The 26147-nt window shown below is 38.3% G+C and overlaps 1 long non-coding RNA gene across 3 annotated transcripts in view; it reads right to left on the bottom strand.

The window, feature by feature from the left end:
* The window catches only part of LOC141584576 (uncharacterized), a 162409-nt gene that overhangs the window by 80213 nt on the left and 56049 nt on the right, over positions 1-26147 (bottom strand). For 2 of the 3 annotated variants that reach the window (XR_012517690.1, XR_012517691.1), the window contains exon 3: positions 15733-15841. This is a non-coding gene — a long non-coding RNA (uncharacterized LOC141584576). Of the gene's footprint in view, positions 1-15732; positions 15842-25014; positions 25107-26147 lie in introns of all 3 variants that reach the window. The other variant, XR_012517692.1, reaches the window with a different exon arrangement.

Below are 26147 nucleotides of genomic sequence, written 5' to 3'. Positions count from 1 at the left end.
ACATCCTAATTTAAATTCCTATTTTATATGGCACAAATAGTCCTGCCATTCTCCTAATAAGAAAGATACTTTTAAAAATTAGAGGCTAAAGAGGAGAAATGTGATCATTTTAAACACTTTATATTTTGTAAAATTTCCATTATTAAACATGGGAAAAGAGAAAAACATTGTATGAAACAGATATATTAAAAATCTGGCGTTATCTATTTTGAAGATGGATCCTGAACTGTCTTAACTTTTGCGGTTAAATCCTGACTTTTCTAAGAAATCAAGAGGAGGCACTTTGAGCCTCAATCCAAGAAATTAGGCCTTACCATTTACATTTTAAGAAAGAAGGCTAGGAAAAGTCAAGCTAAAAGGCTGGGTGCTGCTTCACTGACACCTGGCAACTCTCCGACTCACAAAAGTGCACCTGGGCAGATGCTTTATTGGTTCATTCATTCACTTAACAGGAATTTAACATGCTCCTACTAAGTGTCATGTTCCAGGTCAAATGCTGGAGATTCAAGCACGGTTATGCCATTTCCAGCCTTAACGTCCAATGAGGCAGATGGCATTGCTATCAAGAATTACTGGAAAACGAAACCAAGATTAATGCTAGAGGAAGTTCAAGACACTATGGGAGCCCATACAGGTCTATGGGTCAGGAAAGGCTCTCTGAATAAATGATCTTTTTCCAGCTGAGTACGGTGAGTAGGGATTGATTATTTTATAATAGAAAAGGTGTCCAAGGCAGGAAGGACATCTGTGAGAGAGGGGAAGAAAGAAAGAGGTTGGTGTGAGGATCTGAAAATAGATAAGTATGGCTAGAATGAGGGCACTCTGTCACCATGAGGCTAAAGAGGCAAGCAAGGGCACAATTACAGAGGCTTTGAAGGTCGTATTAGGAGTTCAGGCTTTACCCTGTTGATAGCTGGGGAGTTTCTAAACATTGAGGGATTTTATGAAGAAGGTTGACAGGATCAGGTATGCATTTTACAGAGAGAATTCTGGCTTCAGAAGATCAATTAGAGACTGACATAATGGTCAGGATCAAAGTTAATAGCAATTTCTACAAAGACGTTGTCAATGGAAATGGAGAAATTTAGGAAGGAGTATTAACAGAATGTGGTGATTCCTGAGTAGATGGTGATGCCCCTAAATGACATGGAGAATATGTAAGGAAAAGAAGGAGGGTTAGAGGGTGGTGACACCCATTTTAAACAGCTGAATGTGAAATGTCCTTAACACATTCAAGTGGAGATTTCCAACAGAAAGTTGATTATATAGGCCAAGGGTTCAGGAGAACATGATGAACCATATTTAGAGTCTGGGGAGTCAATAGGGTATAAATGGCCTTTGAAGCCCAGGAAGTAGATGAGACACCCTGAAGACAGTAGGCAAAATGAGAGTAGAAGTGGTTCAACGACAGTCTCCCAGGGAACATCAACATATAAAGGGGCAGGAGGGCCGCTCTTGTATTTCTCTGGTCCTGAGGTTTCCAAAGGTCTTCATAACAACAGGCAGAGTGTCACCGTGATCTAAATGGTGATAAGATGAAGTGTCTGATATTATGCATGGAGTTAGAGTATCAGTCAGTATCTACTGGTAGTTCTAAAACTAGATTCCAACTTGAGAAAAAGAATTCTTGATGTCCCCTGGATATGAAGAAGAGTCACAGTCTGACTATGTCACCGATGTTTCTGCAGCGCCTTTGCTTTTCTTTCCCTTCTTTGGTAGTGCTCCATCCAGCACATGCTGGCCTGGCAACATTCCAGGCATAAACAACTTGAAGACTGCCCTCAGTTTATTCTTACATAATATTCTCACTCATATTCTAGAAAAAGGAAGTTTTATGATAGGGGTAGTTCGAAAATAAAGTATCTGCTTACCCTAGCCATGAACTATAATTAGAAAGACCAAAAATACCTTAAGTGGTAATTCAAGACTCACTTTTCTCAAGAATCTCATAAAAATTAAGGAATGCAAAGGTCGTGACAAAAGTTTTTAAATGTACACTGACAACGAATAGATGCTCTTATTTTTCTGTTTCCAGTCTGCATCACATCTGCTTACACACACTGTTTCTTCATTCGAATAGACAAATCTTAGAATCACAACATACTAAATCTGAAAGGATCTCAAAGAGAGCCTGAGCCTCTAACGCAAGACCTCTCCCCACTGGCTCCTTGCCTAGTTTCTAGATGAGAAACATAAGGTGCTGGGATGACACTCTGAACTTTTGCATGTTGCCGTATATTTAAGTAACAATGTTTAAGTAACATTCAAGAGAAAATGAGTGAATCACACTGGTTAATATCCTCAGCTCTTGGAATTGACTATCTGGGTTTGGCCTTGGGCAAATTACTTTTCATTTCTAGCTTCTGCACCTATAAAATTAGTTAATGATAATGTCTATTCACAGACGTTGTCACATAATTCTCCATAGGTTTCTCCCATTTCTGCCTGTCTTTAGAGCAGAAATACTGACAATTTTTGTTTCAGACTATTCTTTTAAAGATGTTAGTATAGCAAACTGCCTTGAAAGATATAGATAGTATTTGCCTCCAGAGCAAAGGGCAGGTGTGCTGACCATCTAGCATAATAAAGATAATATCTCCCTTTGGGGCAAAGGTGAGCATACATCCTGCCTTTTGGAAATATTTGGGTTCCCTAATCTCAGGATTTCTGTCCTATAACAGTACTATCTCCAAACGTAGGCATCATCTGGCCCTGAGAGAATTGATACAAATGGTGGTACTCTAGTATTCCTGATGTGAATACAAATTTGAATATCCCTCATCACAAAATTCAAAATCCAAATGCTCCAAAATTTGAAATGTTTTGAGTGCCGACATACCACCACATCTGGGAAATTGCACACCTGACCTCGTGTAATGAGCCAGTCAAAATGCAGTAAGAACTTCATTTCATGCACAAATTTTTAGAAAATATTTTATAAAATTACCTTCAGGCTATGTGTATAAGATATGTGAACCATAAATGAATTTAATGTTTAGACTTTGGTCCCATCCTCAAGATATCTCCTTACATACATCCAAACATTCCAAAATCTGAAAACATCCAAAATCTGAAACATTTCTTGTCTCAAGCATTTCAGATAAGACATATTCAACCTATAATAAAGTCCTCTGTCTCTGACCCAGGAGTCTCATATCTGTTTCCAGGTCCATGCATTTGTGACAATCTAGCATGTTAGCTTACAAGTAGGGTAAAATCTCAGACTCTTCACAGTTCTTTGCAATGGATTTCGGTAAGAAATCAGTAAACAAACATAAGGAGCTTAGGAGAATATTTGACACAGAGCAACCAAAGAATGGTTAAATCAATCCTACCTCTTCAATAAGTCACTCATCAACAGCCTCATTGTAACTGTCTGCTTTTGGGTAGAGTGTGAAATCTAAAAAATATATATGTATAATATGAAGATAATAAACTTTCCCAACTTTTCTTATTTCCCCCTCTCCAACTCTCCCTGCCTCGCTTACTCACACATTTGAACACCATGTTTTCAATTATGGGAAAGTTAAAATTAATATGTAGTGTGACCAATGTTTGAGCGATGGTGCTTCTGAAAAGATTCAAAGTTTTCTCCATTATCATCAACTCATTTTGTTATTTCTCTTTCTGATTCACTACATCAGCTCTTTCAAAACACTGGGAACTTTTTTTCTGATGTGTCTTCTATGCTATTTCCAGAGTTCTGTTTTCTGTCTGTAAGCCTGTCAAACATATTAGGTCTCTTTTAAAAATAATGTTTCACCTGATCTTTTTTCTATAACTCATACTTTTGAAAAATCAGCATGACCTTTATCATTCTTGATCAACACTTACTGTACCAGCCTCCCTGAAGCAAAAGGAAGTAACTAGAAATAGGTATTGTGCTGAATGATCAGGATGTGGGGCCTATATCTTGACTTATACCCAACTGGAGTACTTGACTACCTACTTTATATAAGTTTAGGGATTTCACCCCACACTCACCCCCGCAATGTCTCCAGATTTTTTGAACACTGATTTTGCCATGATCTTTGGTCATTATCAGTTTAGATAGACAGGGACCTTGTCTTTAGCTGGCCGCTGTTAAAACACCATAGTCAAGGAAGATTATTATTAGAAGAACTACTTATCAACTAGAGCTCCAAGAACATCAGCGTTTTACTGAGCAGGGAGAAATCAGGAAGTAAGAGAAGAGTGTGTCAAGAGTGAGATCTGTACCTCGGCAGAACACAGGAGGGCCTGATACTAGAGAGGTCTAGAGTTTGGCAATGTATGGGAACTCAGAAGTATTTTTCTCCATACATGCCCATCAATGAGGAAAGCACTCGAAGGATAAGAGGTACACTCTGCCTTTAAAGTACTTCTAGTCTAGCTGGGGAAATTCAGCCCACAAACCTAGGTAGAACACTGTACATAATTATATTATGTGGTATAGACATAACTATACATATAGACAAGACTATTTTTTTTAGACAAGACTGTTAAGACTTCAAAGGAGGGAGACATTTGTAAATCAGGATTATTGACAGCTTTCTCTGGAAATGGCAATGAAAAATTAAAGAGGAGAAAGGAGAGCGTTCAAAGAAGGGAATAGCAATGTATACTCTGCCCGTACAAGGGGTTGTGTGGAAGCAGTAACCAAAAGGTGAGGCAAAACAGTTTCCACCACAATTTGGCTTTGAGCTGGGGACACCTTAGAAGGGAGACTTGGAGTTTGTGTGTGGCCATGACTCATACAAAACTCTGTCATTCAATTCCTATATTTGTAAAAACAAATTAAATGGAATTTGCTTGTTACTCTCCTAATTTGTGATGTGTTTGGCTCCATTAGGTTATAGCAGGCACTGCCTGAAAGCATCTATTATATGTCAATTTTGGCATAGTATTAAGGACCGAATTAATAGAACCCTATAAGCCCTATTCTTGCCCTGTAGATGATTATAATATTGTAACCGGATATACTAATGAAACACTGATAATGGGAATGTCATTAGCATATTCTTTGTAAGATCACTGGAAATGAGTGGCCTGTACTATAATACTGTGCATTCAGTTACTCTGTCCTTATTCCTCAGCCTTTTTTTCTCTAAATTCTTAATTCTTCTCAAACTTTCTGAGTAAAACTTGGCAGAAAGTTTAGCCAGCTATATCTAGGAGGTAGTAAAAGAGTCACATTTCAGGATGTGGGAAATCCTGCATTTGGCCTTTCTGGATCCTGAAGAGATACTGCTTTAAGGAGTCAAGGCCAGATCCACTCTTGGAAAAATTTTGCAGGTAATTGCTAATAGTATGTATGTTACAACAGGACCAGAGTTTTCAAAGTGAATGCAATTGGTGAAAAGGACTGTTTCAAAGTAATATGAACTAATGAATTTAGGAAATTCAGACCCACTCCTAATACTTCAAATAGTAGCTTTATTTTTACCTCAAAGAAGTCATTGCCAACATGGACATGTAGAAGAATCAACAGCTAATTAAAAAAAAAAAAACTCATTAGCTTGAATCATGTAGTAATAATTACAAGAACCAGAGCTGGCTCCTTACAATTTTGACTTTTTGTTTTACTGTTTAATGTAGAATTTTGGATAACCTTTGGATTCAATGCAGTGAAGAATTATTTTGTGCAGTGAAGTCTATAAAGAACAGGCTTGACCTGAAAATAATTTACTGGCTTAAAAAGAGTCACTTACAATTTCTTTGGCAGTAAATAAGGCATGATGGCATGATGCTATTGCTTATGATTTTTGTTATCTGGGTTTTTTTTCCTGGTGAAAAGAGATGTTGAATAAGAATTCCTTTCTTACAAAAGCTTTTGTATTATTAACATAATTGACTAGGATTTGAAATTCTATGAAAACAAATGCCCTTTCACCAGTTCTTGGTTTGAATAGGTGTATTTATTTAGTGCTTACTTAAGGATTTAGGATCTTGCTCACTATTGCTCTTTAGGATAACTTTGAAGAAAATATTGTTGTATGAAACCATGGATGGTATTAACACAGCTAATATCCTGGCTGTTTTATGAATACTTTTATGAATCCTGATACTTTATAAATACATAAGCCTCATTAATTTTTTTCCATTTTTATTTTCTTAGGTAGAATTTTCTCTATTGAAAAGTATAAGACTAAAATGATCAGAGTACCATTACAAGGGAGGATGACAATATAAAGTGTGGGAAGAGGTTCAGTAGGTATTTTCTCTAGACATTAAGGAGATAACGTGCTAGACAGTCCCTGGAACTTACAGCTTTGATGTATTGTTTTTGGTTGATTGATATACTAAGGAAATGGTTGCCTTTCACTGTCAGAGTGAACATAGGATGTGAAAAGCAAATAAAGCCTGAAAGGGCAGCTTATACTGTGGCATTTTAAATTCTTTCAGTCTCTGGGCACCCCTCTTCCCCACAGCTTGTTTTATAAAGGCCTATAGCAGGCGTCCCCAAACTACAAACTACAGTTGCGGGCCACATGCGGCTCCCTGAGGCCATTTATGCGGCCCCCCGCCGCTCTTCAGGAAGGGGCACCTCTTTCACTGGTGGTCAGTGAGAGGAGCACAGTATGTGGCGGCCCTCCAACGGTCTGAGGGACAGTGAACTGGCCCCCTGTGTAAAAAGTTTGGGGACGCCTGGCCTACAGTATGGTGAAGATTCAGGAGGAAGGAATAATATGCCTCTGACCAGGAGAAAAGAGAAAAGAAGATCTGAAATGAAGATGGGGCTCCCAGTTAGAAGCAAAAGTATACTTTTGAGGAAGGTAGTATAATCTCGGATTTGAGAAATCTGTAGTACTAAAGAGGGAAAAAATGTATCAGAGAAGTAGAACTGGAAGCTGGGGCTTTGGATCCAAATGGTACACATCATTGGCTTTTCCAGTATCCGCAATGTGCTCCCAGCTCATGGCGGGGAAGAGTCCTGAGGAATTCTGATCATCACTTCCTCACGCTGGGGCAGCTTGAACTCTGAGGAGATAAAGCAGGGACTGTTTGCTGATACTGGATATCCCTAAACTCTTTGATCACTTTTTTTTTCAGTTCCCTGATGGAGTAATTAGTAATAGTAATTCCTAGTTACCCCAGAACTAGGAACACAGCCTAATTCCTCTTTTAAAAAAAAGAAAGATTCTAATGCCAGCCTCATAATTAATCAGATAACTAAAATGTGGGCTAACGGCCTCTATGTGTTTCAATTTCCTCTTTTAATAAACAACCTCTACTGATGTCCTGTGTTAAGATTAAAGATATACAACACTTTTAGAGAAATAAGGCATGAGATTTGTATCTGAGTTAGTTCACTTTATTTTATGCTTAGCATGGAAAGAGACTTAGACAAAGCACCTGTGTGCAATTCTGATGCATCAGCCATCAGAAAAGTAAATCTTCAGGATTTGTTCTTGTATTTATTTGTGGGAGGGTGTTGAGGAAGGGCAGAGAGTGCAGGAAATAAAAAAGGGACCAAATAAAGTGAAATGGCTGTGAAGAAGACCAAAGGGTATCTTTCTTATGTGATTCCCTTAAGCCTCATCCAGGACTGTTCTTCTGTTTTCTACACTGAAATAAAATGGAAGCTTAAAGGGACCTTTCTTTCTTATAACACAGTTATTTATGTCAGTGTCATGTCTCTTCTTATTTACCTACAAAATCCTTGAGGACAGAACCATGTCTCATATTTTCTATTTTACAAGACACATCATAGAGATATTCACACACGGAGTCAATAAACATCTAGTATATGAATATTATCTGCTGATTTTGCCAGTTGCTGTATGGAAATAAATATCTAGTCACATGCTGTATAATAATAGTGGTGGGTACAGATCATAAAAGAGGATTAGATAAATGGGTCAGCAGGATGTGGCTTCCATTTTCAAAAAGTACTTTGAATGGTAAAGGCATTTTTTTTTTTAGATGGTGTCTCCCTCTCTCACCCAGGCTAGAGTGTAGAGCTGCCACCTTGGCTTACTGCAACATTCCTCTCCAGGGTCCATGTGATTCTCCTGCCTCAGCCTCCCAAATAGCTGGGATTACGGACGTCCACACAACCACACCCAGCTAATTTTTGTAATTTTAGTAGAGTCAGGATTTCACCATGTTGGCCAGGCTGGTCTCAAACTCCTGACCTCAGGTGATCCACCCACCTCGGCCTCCCAAAGTGCTGGGATCACAGGGATGAGCCACTGCACCCTGCTGGTAAGGACAAAATTTTAAGAACTGCTAAAGATTCATCATTTATATCTGGCCATCATTCAAATGTCTGTTCTTTTTTTGTTTGTAATTAGGGCCCACTATCATTCTCAAAATATACGTTCCTTAATAACTGCCTCTATGTTTCATCATTTTTAGGACAAAGAATGCCAGCTCTCTTTAAAGCAGTGTTTTGAAATACAGTCTGTGAGGTAATTATAGATGTAAAATTGTAACTCCTGGCTCAAAGAGAACTGTTGAAAGAAAGGTAGCTGCTTTGTTTTTCTAGAATGTCAGTGTCATTATTTTCACAGTATACTTTTGAACAACACTAATTGGTGAAAGAAAACCATCTCAGAAGGTAAAGTTGATGGTTAAATTCTTATGCCCATTGTGTTCTGAGGAACATAATTAATTGGAAGATAATGAGAGGCTGAATAGTAGAGACATGAAACTTCTTCATAGAGCCAGTGACATGATTCTGAATTGAACTTTCAAAATATGATAGAAGAAGGTGTAGTATGCTTAAGACAGAAAACCACAGGGTGACTAGGAAAATACGAGATATGAACAAGGGTCATGGTAGCATTCTAGTGAAGTTTCCATGAATCCAAACGGTCAGAATAAGCCAGGTTCCTATCCACATTGATAAACATGCACTTGTAGATGGCATTCCATTCTTTGAGGCAGACTTAAATAGTATGTTTATTATTGTCTGGAAAGGGATGACAGCAAAAAATGTACCAATTTGGTCCATTTAAACAAGTCAAACCTAAACTTGTTGCTGTCCATCCTTTTTTGATAGGTTTAATAATGAAACCACTTTGTGGGCAACCCTTAAGACATGGAAACTGTTATTTGCACTATGGATAAGTTTCAAGAAAAAAAATGCAGCTATGGTTAAAAATCAAGAAAGAACTGTAAACTTGAAGACCTAGATTTCTTTATACCGGTATAACTTACTTTTGAGTTTTTTGAGGGGAAGGGGAATTTGGAATTTTATCCTTCTCTTGTTATCATTGGCCCTTCCATTTCACCTCACTGCTGCTAGGAAAATTACATGGTTAGGCTGGGTGCAGTGGCTTACCCCAGTAATCCCAGTACTTTGGAAGGCTGGAAAACAGGAGGATTGCTCGAGCACTTAAGTTTGAGACCAGCCTGGGCACCATAATGAGAACCTCCTTTCTACAAAAAATGTAACATAAAAAATAAGCTGCGGGCAAGATGGTGCACACCTACAGTCCCAGCTACTGAGGAAGCTGAGGCAGGAGGGTTACTTGAACCCAGGAGGCTGAGGCCGCAGTGAGCTGTGATCATGCCACTGTATTCCACCCTGGGTGACAGAGCAAGACCATATCTCAAAATAAAATAAAAAATAACATGGTCACATGATATTAATGATAGTGATATGGAGGTTCCTTTGAGGACATTTAACTTTGGGGCAAAATTGAGGTTGAGTTATGTGACTCAAGGTGGAGACAGGGAGAAGGTTAGCGGCAGTGAACACTGCTATTAGGAAACAAGTTGGAGAGAGCAGCTTGAATCTGAGAAATATCCCAAAGACAGGCCTTGCCAAAGCCACAGAACTATTTGCAATGGCAGAAACTGGAGCTGAGGTCATCTACACAGCTACTGACAGGTTAGTGGGTGGGTACTGGGTAGGAAGGGAGGTGTCTTGGTTTCACACTTAGAGATTCTATGTGAGGAGATTTCATATCAGAATATTTTTCTGAAGAAAATTACTGCTGCTATATATGTAGTACCCTGTGAAGCAAAGGTACTGAGTAATTATTAGTTCAGTGAGTAAGAGTGAATGAATAGAGTTCCCCCCCCCAACCCATGGTAGTTGTTTTCTATTAGTATAAGTTTATGTCGTCCATGTAAATGTATTCTAATTTATCTAGTATGATACATTTATACAGTCAATCCATATATACATGTAGAACGTAAGAATTATTTTTATTGACTTTCTACATGATATGTTACATTGCCTAGGAGTTCAATATGGATAACACTATAAAGGGAAACTACTTTGAGTTTTAAATCAGTGATTTAAAGCCAGGATTTTACAAACACTAGTAACAGTCATAACTTTCATCTGAGTGCTGACCAAGTCTCATATATACTTTGCTGAGCCTTGTACATGTATCATGTCTTTTTGTGTTCACAGAAAAAAAAACAATGAGGTCAGTGTAAACATCCTCCTTGTACACAGGAAACAGACTCAGTTTGCTAAAGCATATGCTGAAAATTGCACAGCTAGTAAGGGACAGAGCAGGGGGTTACATTCAGAGCAGTCTGACTCCAAGTCACACAATCTTTTTAAAAAATTGTACTAATTTAGGAGGTACATATGTAATTTTGTTACAAGCACAGATTGCATAATGATTAAGCCAGGGCTTTTAGGGTATCTACCACTCACATGATGTACATTATACCCATTAACCGCTTTCTCATCATTCTCCTTGCTCCAAGCCCCTCACCATTTTGAGTCTCCATTATCTATAATTCTACTCTATGTTCATGTGAATACTTTTTAATACCTATTTTTGAGAACATATATTTGTCTTTCTGTGCCTGACTTTTCTACTTAAGATAATGACTTTCAGCTCCATCTTTGCTCCTGCAAAGACATGATTTCATTTTTTATGGCTGAAAAGCATTCCATTGTGTGTATGTGTGTGGTATACACACATATATGTACATATGTACATATACACATATTTTACACAGGAAACAGAAACTCGAATTATTAAAACATACGCTGAAAATTGCACAGCTAGTAAAGGCCAGAGAAAGGGCTTACATTCACAGTAGCCTGATTCCAAAATGTGTGTGTGTGTGTGTGTGTGTGTGTGTACACCACACACATGTACATTTTTGAGACAGAGTCTCATTGTGTCACACAGGCTGGAGTGCAGTGGCACAAACATGGCTCACTGCAGCCTTGATCTCTTAGGCTCAAGCAATCCTACTGAGTAGCCAGGACTACAGGTACATGACACTAGGCCCAGCTAATTTTTTTTATTTTTTCAAGAGAGAGGTTCTCACTATATTCCCCAGGCTTGTCTCGAACTCCCGGCCACAAGCAATCCTCTACCTTGGCCTCACAAAGTATTGGGATTACAGGCATGAGTCACCATGCCTGGCCTCCATTACACATATACATACACCAGATTTTCTCTATCTGTTCATCTGTCAACAGACATTTAAGTTGATTCCATATCTTTTCTGTTGTGAATAGTGCTGTAACTGCAGGTATCTTTTTGATATATTTATTTCTTTTTTCTTTAGGAAGATACTCAGTAATGGGATTGCTAGATCAAATGATAGTTATATTTTACTTATTTTAGTTCTTTAAGAAATTTCCATACTATTTTCCACAGAGGTTGTACTAATTTACATTCCCACCAATAATGTAACAGTTCATTTTATCTGCATCCTCACCAACATTTGTTATTTTTTATCTTTTTAGTAACAGTCATTCCAACTGAGGTAAGATGATATCTCATTGTGGTTTTGATTTGGATTTTCCTGATGGTTAGTGATCTTGAGTGTTTCTTCATATATCTGTTGGCCCTTCGTGTGTCCTGTTTTGAAAAATGTCTATTCATGTTCTTCGCCCACTTTTTAATGAAACTGGTTTTGTTGTTGTTGTTGTTGTTGAGTTCCTTGTATGTTCTGGATATTAATCTCCTGTTGGATGTGTGCAAATATTTTCTCCCATTCAACAGGCGGTCTCTTCACTCTGTTATTTCTTTTTTCTGTGCAAAAGCTTAAGTCCCATTTGCTTATTTTTGTTTCTGTTGTCTATGCTTTTAAAATCTTAGTCATAAATTCTTTGCCTAGACCAGTGCCCAGAAGAGTTTTCTGCATGTTTTCTCTTTGTAATGTTAGTTTTGGGTCTTACATTTAAGTCTTTAATCCATCTTGAATTGATTTTTGTATATGTTGAGGTAGGGGTCCAGTTTTATTTTTCTGCATGTGGCTATCTAATTTTCTCAGCACCATTTAATAAAGAGGGTACTCTTTCCCCAGTGTATGTTCTTCTTGGCTTTATCAAAGATCAGTTGGCTATAAATATTCCAAGGTATGCATTCTTAAACCTAAATTATCTTATATAGTCAATGAATATTTTAAAGTTTCTTGAGACATAGGCCCATTTAAAAATATGAAAAGCTATAGTTCCCTCCCCAAGATTAAGTATACATATGTACATTGACATATAATTTCCAGGTATAGGGACATACATACTGCCACCCCTCCCATTATAAACTCCATGTTATTCATATAAATACTAGCCTTAAGAAGGCAGAAAATCTACAAAATTATGTTGAGAAATGGAAAGCAATATGAAAATTACAATAAAAATATTTCTGAAGTCCTCACCACAGAAATAGACAAATAATAAGAGGAAAATTCAGGGGCACTGAATTTGAGAGTAGTTGCACGTTCAGACATGGAATTTGCTGCACCAATACTTCAAACACTTACAAATATTTCCTAAAGTATTCACAGAGTTAAATTGCAGAAAGTTTCTTCTCCCCTTGATCCTTTCCCCTTCTTCAGTAACCCTATATACCCTCCTTGCCTCCTTGTTTCTTTGAATCCCTCAAGTATTTAGTGCCTACTACACATCAGGCACTCTTTTGAGTATTTGTGATATACTGGCAAAAAGAAAAAAGGAAAATCAGAGGGACAGAAAATCACTATCTTCCAGGAGTTTATATTGTAGTGGGAAGACAGACGATAAAAAGAAATCTACAAAAGAAAATATATATTATGTTAGAATGATAAATGCTATGGGGAAAAAATAGGGCAAATTAGGGATATAAGAATGACAGTTGCAATTTAAAAGAGGATGGTCCAGGATAGCTTCACTGAGAAGAGCATATTTGGGCAAAGATTTGAAGGAGTTAACCAAATGACTTTTGGAGAGAAGACTGTTCTAGACAGAGGGTATAGCTAGTGTCTAAGTTCAAGGCAGGAGAGTGCTTGATGTGTTTCAGGCACAGCGAGGAGGCCGTGGAGCTCACATAGAGTGAGTGAAGAGGTAGAAATGGGAGATGAGATCACAAAGGTAAGGGGTAGAACAAAACATAGGGTCAAGGTGGCCTCAAAAAGTCTTTGATGTTTTACACTGAGAAAAAATGGATAATCAATGTAGATTTTGAGCACAGTGGCATAATCTGACATAGGATTTAAATGAATCACCCTAGTTGCTGTTTTAAAAAGATTGTAGCAGGCAAGAGTAGAAGTTACAAAATCAGTTAGAAGGCTTTTTAATAATCTAGGTAAGGAAGATTGACAGATCATAAGTAGAACTGAATAGTTGAATTCTTAATATATTTTGCCATAAAAGTTTTTACTGCTATATATTTCTCTCTAAGCACTGCTTTAGCTGCATCCCACAAATTGATTTGCTATGCTTTAATTTCATTTAATTCAAAATTATTTCTAATTTCTCTTGCAATTTCCTCTTTTGACAAACGGATTATTTAGAAATAATTAGTTTTATTTTATAATATCTAGAGATTTTCTTTATACCTTTTTGAGAAGTCTCAAACATTTTATATTATTTCAATTTAAGTATATTGATGTATTAAGATTTGTTGTATGACCCAGAAGATGGTCATTCTTAATGAATGATCCATATTAACTTGAAAAAAAGTGTACTCTACAGTGAAGTGTTCTGTATGTAGAAGGTCAAACTGATAGATAATGTTGTTCAGGTTTTCTATATCCTCCATGATTTTCTTTCTTTTTGTCCTATCAATTCGTGCAAGAATAGTGTTGTAATCTTCAACCATAATTGTGGATTTGCCTTATTTTTATCAGTTTTTGCTTCATGCATTTTTAAGTCCTATTGCTAGATGTCTACACATGTAGAATGATAATTTTTTTTTTTTTTGGAGAACCAATCCCTTTATCATTATGTAATAGCCCTCTTTATCCCCAGTAAATTTCATTAAGTCTACTTCAGCTATTAATATAGCTACTCTTGCTTTCTTTCTTTTTTTTTCTTTTCTTTTCTTTCTTTTTTTTTGAGATGGAGACTGTCACCAGGCTAGAGTGCAGTGGTGTGATCTCAGCTCACTGCAACCTCCACCTCCCAGTTTCAAGCAATTCTGCCTCAGCCTTCCAAGTAGCTTGGACTACAGGTGCACGCCACCATACCCAGCTAATTTTTGTATTTTTTAGTAGAGACGAGGGTTTCACCATTTGGCCAGGATGGTCTCAATCTCTTAACCTCATGATCCGCCTGCCTCAGCCTCCCAAGGTGCTGAGACTACAGGCATGAGCCACCGTGTCCAGCCTTGTTTTCTTTTGACTAGTTTTAATGGTGTATCTTTTCCCATCTCTTTACTTTGTACTTATGTCTTTTATTTAAAATAAATTCCTGGTAGTATACAGTTGTATCTTGCTTTTAAAAAATCTGACAATATATGTCTTGAAATTAATGTGTTTATACTGTTTACATTTAATTATTTATGTTTGATTCAATTATCACCTTGCTAGCTTTTCCTAATATTCCATCTGTTCTTATTAAGGTTTCTTTTTTCCTATTTTTACTTTCACCTTCTTTTGGATTTTTTATATTCTATTTTATTCCTACCATGGGCATATTAGATATATCTTTCTATAAATATTTTAGTTATTTCTGTATGTTTTAAAATATACATGTTTAATTAATCAGGATACACCTTAAAATACTACTACTTCATATGTAGTATTAGAAACTTAAAACAGTATATACCCAATTCCTTACTCCCAACTTTGGTTGGGACTTTTTTTTTTATCAGTCAATTGACTTTTATTGCAATAAGAGTAACAAGGAATCCCATCCCTCACATGCCCTTTGCTTTATGTAAAAACCTGTCCAGCAGAATGAGCTCTAGTCACCGCCAGGAGGTGATTTAGCCCCAAGTGCCTGGAGAACAGGCTCAGGCCACGACTTCATGCTCCCTCACTGTGCCCAGAGCCATCTGCCAAGACCAGGAATTCACTTTCGGAATATAACTTCTTCTCTCTTTTTTTCATCTCTCAAAAAACAAAGAGTTCAGGAATACAGACCAAGAATTACCATGTGTCTAAAAGAAGGATAGATTCCCATAAACAATGCTGTCAGCTTGAATGAGGTAAACACAGGAAGGCACACAATAAATTAAAGCAGACCCTGACTCTTCAGAGGCTCTGTGGTGATCTCTGGGGGGCCACATCTGCCAGTGGCTGTGTTTCCAGCACTGACATAGTGTTGAGGACTGCCCTGGGGAAGAGTGACCCCTCCTTTAATAAGTTACATTAGTATACAGGTTGCAAGGTCGACTGGAGGAGAAAACCCTCTCCTTCCTATCTGGTGGGGCACAGCCCCTCTAAAGTAATGTGTGCTTGCACACCGGCAAGCCACAGCCAGGTCTGCACAAAGGTCCAATTTTTTTCACACATTTCACTTTTACATTTGCAATAAATATATAATGCATTACTACAGTTTTTACTTTACACAATCAAGTATCTTTTAGAGCAAGTTAAAGTAAGAAAATTTTCTATTACCTTGATTTATTTAACTTCCAGCACTCTTCATTTCTTTATATAGATTCAGGTTTATGGTTGGTCTAATATTTCTCTTGATTGAAGAACTTCTTGAATTTGAAATGTAGACCTAGAAGATTTCCAGACATATTAGATATAGCCACTGAAGGAAAACTCAAAGATGACCCCAGAGTTTATAGTAGAGGTGATGATAAATCACAATGATCATAGCAAATAATTAAAATAATTATTTAGGAAAAGATACTGGTATAAAAACAAGTTCAGCTCTAAAAGAGGAAAACCACTTGATACACCAAATGTATTTTGTCATCTAGATATTTGCTATGAATTTTTCTGCCCCTCAAAGTTCAAATTTCAATGACCTGTAGAAGTTCAAGGCTTTTTCATGATAATTTTCAAGGAGATAGAGGAGGGATTAGATACTGTGTGTGACTCCTATGTTGACAGATGCCTAACTCCTCTCCTCCACCTCAGTCTGGATACAAAACCTTCACTGGTTTCAACAAGAAATCTACTCTCCTGTTACACTAAAACCCTATTAACCTCAGTAGGGAAGGCACCAGGTTCAAGAGGCCTAAGAAGAGACCCGGAGCCAGCAAAGAAGTCATGGGGCTTTATTAAAGGCTCAGGAAAGAGTCCAGTGGTGGCGGGCCAGACAGGAGAACCTCCTTACATAGAGAAATATTCCAGTGGCAGTGAGCTAGACAAGATATCTGCCTTACCTACAGTCCAGTGGCAGCCAGCTGGACGACAGAAATGCACGGCCCAGTGGCGGTGGGCTGGGCAGGAAAATAGCAACCACTTGCAAACAGCAATGCAGTTGATAACAGCATTTTCACTTAACACCCTCCACCTGATGGAGGTGTTAAATGAAGGTTGCCTCTACCTGGCAACCTTCATTTAACCCAGAAAGAACTCAGGGCCTCAATCCCCTGTACAGCCTGTGTTCCACAGGATGGGCGAGGGCTGAGATGTTTATCATAAATAAAGAACAAATGTCTGAGTTAGTCGCTCCTGGATTCCCAAGCTCAGAACACACATTCAGGTAAGACTGTCCTACAGGCTTATTTTAAGGGTATGCTTAAGTTATTGCTATCAGGTGCATCTACCCTATAGTCTCCTCACACACTTCCCTCCTTACATGTTTATCAGTTTTTCTTAACTCATTTTCATTCCCTTTTGTGATCTTCATTCCCTTCCTATGAAGTTTCTTCCTGTGAGTTCCAAATTCTTTCCCTTATTTTAGGCAGAATATATATCTCCTACACTCAGCATTATACACAACGTCTTAAGGAGGTTATCAGAATAAAGGAGGCATGCCAGGCCTGGTGGCTTACACCTGTAATCCCAGCACTTTGAGAGGCTGAGGCAAGAGGATCACTTGAGGCCAAGAGTTTGAGATCAGCCTGGGCAACATAGTTAGAACCCTGATCTCTACCAAAAAAATATATTTTTTAAATGAAGTTATGATTGTATCACTGCATCCAGCCTGGGCCACAAAGCAAGACCCTGTTTCTAAAAAGATAAATAAATAAAGGATGCATTGGGATCATCCCTTTTTAGAGATTCAGCTTTATAAATATACCCTATTGGCAAAGGTAAAGTTTCCCAGGGATTTGCATGCAGGAAGTTTACTAGAAGTGCTTTAAAAAAACTGTATCTGAAGGTGCAAGAAAAACAACACAGGGCAGAGGCAGAAGTGAAATGAGATATCGTTGAAACATTTGCCTTAGCCAATGCCACAGAGATCTCGCAAGGCTGACACGCTCCTACAAAGATGTCCTTCATTAAGGAATCAATCATTGGATATGGGCTGCCCCAAGGCATTGGGGCATAGATTTGGGCAAGGCAGCTTCCTTCAGCTGAGAGCAGTTTTCAGAGTTGAACACAGCTTCGAGTTGTCAGAGCCAATACCTTAGGCATCTGAAGTGTGCCCTGATCATGAAGGGGATCTGGGAGGTGTTCAAATGTATACACTACAATCCACCTCGTGCAACTCCATTCCACTAGCCTCATATTGTATGTTCTCCCCACAAGGGAACAACCCTTCCAAAATTGTAATTTGTCTCCTACTTACAATTTTGGGAGTTTTAAGAGGAAGCTTGGTGTGACAAGCTACAATGTCAGCTCTTTCCCTGTCCGCCTCCTTCCTCCCAACCCCTTGACATTTTCCTACCCCTATCCCTACTTCTCCAACTGTTCTCTAGATTGCACCTGATATTTATGGCGTCTCTCATCTACTAAGCCCATCTTCTAGATTCCCCTCACCCTTAACTATCTTATCTGCTCATCTTGGTTGCTTACCTAGTGGGACGACCCAGCCTCTTCTACCTGAGGAGGTCTGAGCCCCTAGTTGCTATGCCTTTCTCAGGATTAACTTCTGCATGTGTTCATTTACCACCAAAAATGGTCAGGGGAATACCAAGAGTCCTCCTCTCTCTCCCCCAAGAGATCACCTGAGCATCTTTATCTTCAGGTCTCCCCCTACCATGAACTCCATCTGCCTGTTAAATACTTTGAAAGATCCCATTGGTAACTATTATGAGAAAGTGGATTTCCATTTACTGCCTTTATGTTATAACTTCAACCTGGAATTTCCCTCCTATTCCACCACCCCCAGCCCTCTATGAAAATACTTTTTATGATCCAACTCAAATCTTTCAGGAAGTGAGAAGTTAATAAACAGAGTCTCCATGAAAAAACTCCTGTCAAAAATATATCTTTCCTCAGCTGAAATCTTTAATGGTAGAGCTCACATTTTGCTATCTTTATATCGCTGCACGAAGCACACAGCAGGTGCATAAAGTGGATGAATAAATGTCTTAGCACCTTACACTTGGAACACACAGCCTTGTATTATACTTTGGAGTCATTTATCTGTCCTGTAAGTTTAAAATCTCCTTGAAGTCAGAGATCAGGTCACAATTCTTATTTTTATCGCATCTTGCAAAGTGTCTTTACATCAAGTTAGAACCAAAATATTTCAGTCAACGTGTTAAAGGAATTACTGTTAACCCAGGACACATGAGAAGAGAAGCCTGACTCATGCTGTAATTACAGGAATAGACTCCTTCTCTCCTACGGGGTTTTCTGCAGGTGCAGTGGCCCTTTAGAGGTGTCTTGAACAGCGGCATGGACAAACTTTTATTCTCTGCATTGCCTAGGCATTGGATGTGCTGTGTGTGCCAGAGAGAGCATATAGCCCTGGGCGAGACAGCTTCCTTCACCTATGGGCAGTGCCTCAAGTAGGACACAGCTGTGAGCCCTCAGCATCCAAAATTCCAGTCAACTAGTATAGTGACTACCTTGATTCTAAAAGGGTATCTGGGTTGCACACAAGAGCATTAAATAGCATTCCTGAGTGGGAAAAATCCAGACACTGGTCATATTTCATGAAAATCCTCTTCTTGAGGCATGGGGGGACAGAAAACATGGAATTTACCTGTAGCACCCAAACCTCACTCTCCTCCTCTGATCCCAAACAAGTCCCTTTTCTCTTTGGGGATTTGAACTGGCCCTTGAGGTATTGATTTCTGGCTCTGCTCTATCACTTGGATACTGGGAAAGTTTCTCCTCCTTACCTGCATGGTGTTAGTACTCATACAAGTACTGCCACTGTGCCAGCCCAATCAGGAGGCATCTCCTTACATTAGTAGATATCCCATAACATGTGAATTGCCGGGGACTATACAATTGCTCCTAAAGATCATAGCAGTAGAAAATACGGGGCCTTAAAAAAGACAATTCTCTTCAGTATATTCTACCAACTTCTACTCTCAGAATCAAGGCTTACTTCTGGTTTAATAACACCTACATACAGGGAAGGTGCATCAGCCTCTTCTCTGTCCCTAACTGCATGATCTCTGCCTCCTACAAGAAGGATCCAGAATATCTATGTGGAATTTTGCTTGCAGGAATAACCTATCTACTTGGTTCCTCCTTGCTTTTTACTTCAATTTCCAGATGGCTATGGAAAGTCTCCCATGATAAGTATCATTTCCTAGAAAACACTGATATTTTCTATAACCAAATTTGAAGACGAGGAGGGAAGATACATTCCTTTCACCTGGAAACTCTATACCTTTTCTTGAATGTGCACCACACACATGGGTGAACCATCTAAGTTAAAGGTGATTTGTAATTGGATGGTCACAGGTGTTCTCTCTGTGGTCAGATTTGATAAACTAAAAGTAAATTAACAAACCCAGTTTCTCCCTAGGGCTCCCCACTTTTTCTGGGTTTCGGGCCAGAGCAGAGGTTAGAGAATATTTCTTGGGACCCTACTTGCAGGGAAGTTAATAGACTGGGAAGGCTGTTAAACCAGCATCATCATCACCATCATCAATTTCCAAGTCTCAGCTGAAACCTTCAGTTAAACTCTGCCATTGGTTGCATAAGGACACTGGTCATTCTTTTCTTGTGTCAAGATTTGCTAACAAGGAGAATTTAGATCTCCCATGAGTTCTAAAGCTTCTCATAATGCCTTACTGTACATTGCTCTTGTAATAACATGCTTCAGCTGAACCTGATTTTCCAAACTGTTCAATAGCAGCTTGTCATATGGCTTATTGCAAAATACTCTAGTATCAACACATATCCAGAGAGCTTTTCTTCTTCCTGTTGGTACATGGTGGGCAAGTGGATTTAGGAGTTCCAGCAACTCTTCACAGTATCAAGTACGCTTTTTGATGCTGTCAAGGATTTCATCAATGAGGTGAAGCCCTGGCAGGACTGAGAGAATGTGTATCTCCTAATGCCAGGCCCTATAACCTTTCTTTTGATCTCCTTCACACTCCTGATTCTGAAACCTACCACAACTGCAGCATAGGATGTTCTCTTCAAACTCAAAAATCCTTCTGTCTGTTCCCTGAACTGAACTGCCTGAAAATGTGTTGAGCTAATGATCAAGAGGTAGTTCTCCTAAGGCTGCAATGCTTAACCTGATAAGTGATTCAACAGATGCCCAGGATCAGAGGGACTCTCCACAAATGCATCTTGGTAGCAATTTTTGATCAGGCAAAGCATGCTTCTTCCAAAATGAATGTTGTATTTTAGAGGATGTTGAGGTAAACTTCTAAAAAAGACCCTCACCTGCAACTTGAGGTTTTGGGGGATTATGTAATGGTATGATACCTCATTTAGCTTAAAATACTCAAGGTAGAACAGCATGTTCATATCTAAAAATTAATGGCACAGTTGATCTCAGAGTAGATCTCTACCTTGGGCTCTCTACGAGTCTGCTATAAAATTATTCTTTAAGATTTTTAGAAAGATAATATTTAACATTGGGAGACTTTGAGGCACATCTTGAAAATCCACAGGCCTTTTGAAAGAGTTTATGAGATATTACCTTAAATCTTTCTAATGTCTTAAGGAAAGGTTTTACAGTCACACACTTGAATGCATATTTATCCTGGGACCATGTTTTCTGACAACATTCTGGATTTGATCTTTTATCCCGGGTTCTTTCTTATCTTTGAGAGTCATCTTCTGGGAGAGACTCTCAGAGTCTCTTGATCATTAGCTAAATACATTTTCAGGCAGTTCCGTTCAGGGAACAGACAGGATTTTTGAGTTTGAAGAGAACATCCTATGTTGCAGTTGTGGTAGGTTTCAGAATCAGGAATGTGAAGGAGATCAAAACTTTTTAGAGATAAAAAGTTTTATTTCTGAACTCAGTAAATTCTGGCCCACTTATATTTGTTTTCATCCTGCTTGAAAAATGAGTAATTTCTTCTTTAGCTTATAACCTTTTACCTTCATTTTATGATGCTCAGCTTAAATAAATTACTTGTCATTTTCAACACTTAGCCTAGAAATATCCTTAGCCAGATCAATTAATTCATTAGGTACATTTCTATTTTCACAGGTGACAGATCTAAACTTTCCACCACTACAGATCCAAAGGCTCCTATCTTCCAGGCTCAGATAGCATTTCACTCACTTTTCTTTAAGCCTTTACCGACACCCTCTTTGAGGCTCACTGGTCCTTTAAACACTCTACTTCCAAGAAGTAATAACCTGTTACTCTTGCTACATAGCAAATCAACCCAAAACCTATTTGTGTAACACAAAATTTATTTTGTCTTGCTCATAGTTTTGTTTAACAAATTTTGGGAAGGTTCCACTGGGCAGATCCTACCTCAAGCCTCTCTTGTAGTGTTGGTCAAATGTTGGCTAGGGCTATAATCATCTGAAGGCTTGACTGGGCTGGACATCCCAGGCTCACTATCGTGGCCAGCAGTTGACATTAGCTGCCAACCAGAGTGCCCACAGGTGGCCTGTAAGCATAGCTTAGCTTCTTCATATCACGGCAGCTTCTGGTAGGTGGACTTCTTATATGGCAACTCAGAATACCATTTGTGAGCATTCTCATGAACAAGGTAGAAGCCATATCACCTTTTATGATCTAGCTTTAGAAATAATATAGCATCATTTGTCCCTAATTCTATTACTTAAGGTAGCTATAAACACACTTAGATTTAAAGTGAGGGAATGTGTATTCACTTCTCAATTTAAGAAATGTCTAAAAATGTTGTGGTCACTTTTAAAAGCCCACCACAAGGCACCTTGCTGTTAGGCTTTCTCGTATATTACCAGCCGTGTGATAGAACCAGACACATATGGGATGTTCTATATGTGTTTGTTGAAGACATGAATTTTGGTAGGGAAAGAAAAGGAATTCTGTGAGTGATACTAAAATTAGTAAGGCACCATGTGAGGTCTCGTTCTCTTGGCTCTTCGAGAAGAGAAGAGACACTTCTTTTTGCTCCCTTGCATGATATAATCACCTGTCTGTGTAAAGGTAAAGGACTGACTGGTGTTCTTCTCTTTTTTTTTTTTTTAATGTTTGTTTGTTTTTTCATTTTTTGACCATTCTAGGCCTAAGATAGACTCCTAGATTGCTGTATTGGTCTGTTTTCATACTGCTATAAAGACCTGAGACTGGGTAATATATAAACAAAGGAGATTTAATTGACTCAAAGTTCTGCATGGCTGGGGAAGCCTCAGGAAATTTACAATCATGGTGGAAGGCAAAGGGGAAGCAAGGCACATCTTATCTCTCCTGGTGTCAGGAGAAATAAAGAGAGCAAGAGGGGAAGTGTCACACTTTAAAACCATCAGCTCTAGGGAGAACTCATTATCATGAGAACAGCAAGGGAGAAATCTGCCCCCATGATCCAATCATCTTCCACCAGCCTCCTCCTAAGACACATGGGGATTAAAATTCAAGGTGGGGACACCAAGCCAAACTATATCAATTGCCAAATCTTTCATTTGTATTTTTGAAAAAAACTCAGATGTCCCCACTCCAAGAAGATGTGGGGTTATGATCATCCGGTAGCGACCTCAAGTAACATATGGCAATTAAGTGATCTGGAAAAAGGATGGATGCTCTTCAGGTCCTCTGTTCCAGGAAGCAACTTTGGCCACACAGTTATACAACTAAATGTCTTTTTCTGTTCTATGTTAGTCTGAGTATCATAAAGTGTCTTAATTTTCTTGTGTTGCTGGATACAGGGATATTCTTCATGTGGAGGAGAGGAGCTACGGGAATATTATATGCCAAGACCAAATACCTCGACTCCAAGTTAGGATGACTTTCAGTAAATGTACTTTTTATACATCATAAAAAGTTATAAACAGGACAAAAGCCTTAAAAAGCTTTGTTATTTTCCCTCAACACTCCCATGCAACAAGTTATCACGTTCATAAATGGAAATATCTACTGAGAAATGTCTGGCATCTTGTTCAAAGTTTTTGAAACAAAACATTTTCTGTGATGCATGTCTAGTGATGCCAAGAAGTCCATCTGCCAGCCAGAATTTCATCCTTTAAATACCTTGTTATGGCAGCACAAAAGAACACAATGAGATTTGTTTAGAGTGTCAGTTTTCCATCTCTGGGCTAAAGGGATTAGGTCTAAATTGCACATCATTATATAAGACTGTGCATGAAAATGTTTCCTTCTTTTGTCCCCAGACGTATTTTGTTTTAGAAATAACCAAAAAATATTAATTGGACTAAGACTATCCACTCATAGGGTTATAAGCAGTAGATTTATCAGTCATTCTCATTTATGTTGTTATTTGGCACACAAAACTAGTGGGAATTTTCAAGTACGAATGTTTATTGGACATGGCAAGGGGTTGAGGAGAGGCCGTATAGCGTGGTGGTTAAAAGCATATATTTTAAAGTTAGTCTGGGTTTTAACATTAGATTGAGTTTTACCTCTCTGGTAAATAACTGTAACTTTAGGAATATAACCTCTCTGTGGCTCATTTTTCTCACTTGTAACATGGAATAGCAGTGCTTACTACAGAGTAGATGCACTGTTAACAATTCAGATAAGAATAAGCACACAATTTCTATAGGGTGTGTGTGTGTGTGTGTGTGTGTGTGTGTGTAAGAGAGAAAGAATCAGAATATTTTGGGAGGAGTACATACATAGAGAATATTACTGAAGACAATATGGATATGACAGTCAGTTTTTAATATACTGATGATGAGATTTTGAATTTTGAAGATGTTGGAATAGAACAAGAATGAAATGTCAAGAGACTTATAATGATATACATCACTTTGAGAGCATCCCTTGACTTCTGTACCTAGTATAAAGCGGAAAGTCCAAAGCATTTCTCATGTCTCAGCAAGGCTCAGCCATCTACTGGGTAAAAACACTGGAAAGCCACCAGGCCATTACTTGTCATAGTAATCAAGTTAAAGATATTTTCATTTTATTATGGGAGGAAAGTTTAGTATAATATAAAAATAAAAGGGAACTTGCCTGAGAAACAAGAGTAGGGAAGGAGTGGAGGAAAGATTTAGGGGTTGCCTAGCCCTTTCTTCCTTTCTGAAATGAACTGGTAAGGTCATCCTTGCTCTTAATTTGCATATGTTATGCAATTTGGAAGAAAGACATCTGTAATACAATGCAATAATCTTGCCATTAACAATTAGGATAATCATTTCCATTGCTAAGGCATATTTCTTTAATAATTTTGTTCACCAAAATAAGATTTAGATATGTATGTAAAGAAATAGAGTATAGAGGGCAAATTTCAGATTTTAAAAAATGCTTTCACCAAAAAATAGGTTTTTATTTTCTTTAAATGCTGTTCTATTCAAAAGCAATGCTTTTAACACCCTTCACACAAACTTTTAAAATATTACTTATGAATCTATGCACCTTGATAAAATGTTTCCTGTTTTTAATTCCCCAAGGCTAAGGAGACACAATTACTAGCTTTCAATAGGGTTAAACAATAACTACATGCTTACCTTTGTGAAAGAACGGAAAACAAATATACCTTGAAGCCCAGTAACAGTTGAAAATGTTCCCATACTTTGGCTCTTTCTAACTTTTCTTTTTCCTAGATGAGCACAGAGGAATTGGAAGAAAAAAATAGTACTTTTAAATAAATGTTTTATCTACTTCTAGTGCTGATACATCCTTTCTATCCCTAAATTTTATCCATGTGATTTTTTTTTTAATGGGGACTACTTTTAAGCCTCTGCAGTAGTAGTTACGAAAATGCCAGGTAATATTCTAGATGCAGGAGATATACCAGTAAACAGGAGAGATCAAACCCCCTGTTATCTGGAGCTTACAGCCTAATGGGGAAGACAGAAAATTAAAAATATAAGTAAGTATAGAATGTGGCATTAAGTATAGAATGAAACAAAAAATAAGGCAAGAAGAGAATGGAGATTGTCAGTGGGGCGGGCAGGGGTTGCAGTTTTAGAGAAGGTGGTTAGGGAAGGGCTTTTGAAATGACAGTTAAGGGAAGATGTGAGGAAAATGAAGGAGGCCGCTGTATTTTAAGAAACAGTTGGCAGGCCGGGTGCAGTCAGCCACGGGAGAGTGTGAGAAATGAAAAGTAAGAGGAGATCAGTTTGGTAGTCTATTGTGACAACTTTGGCTTCTATGCCATTACGTTAAATGGCATTGCAGGTGGAGGTGGGAGGAGGCCATTACAGGTCTGTCTACATCTTCTGTATATCTCCACCCGTCTCTATTCTGTTCTCTGGCCCAGGGAAGCTGAAATACATTTTCCAGTTTTCCCATATGACCAATCATACTTCTTCCTTTTGGCCACCTTCCTCCTCTTTTGATTGTCCAAAAGTTTCTTCTATTAGAGAAGCAGAGACACCAAGCTATCTGTGCTTCCCTGGATCAGTAGCTCTCAACAGTGGCCGTAAGCCTACCTGTGTCAGTTCCAGAAATGTGTTAAAATGTTGGCCTCTCAAAATACATATTCATTCAGTCTTTCTACAATTGAGGCTTGAGAATCTGCATGCTCAAAAATTTTCCCAGGGCATTTCTTTCTTGTAAAGTTTGAAAATTAGAATCTTAGATTATAGAAACAATACCCTTCTGATGGGTGTCCAAGCAATTTCTTAAACCTATTTTT

The sequence above is a fragment of the Saimiri boliviensis genome, chromosome 5, assembly GCF_048565385.1.
Source record: "Saimiri boliviensis isolate mSaiBol1 chromosome 5, mSaiBol1.pri, whole genome shotgun sequence".
In the NCBI taxonomy this organism is placed as follows: Eukaryota; Metazoa; Chordata; class Mammalia; order Primates; family Cebidae; genus Saimiri; species Saimiri boliviensis.
The sequence above is the reverse complement of the archived record's forward strand: the minus strand, read 5'-3'. Positions and strand labels throughout refer to the sequence as shown.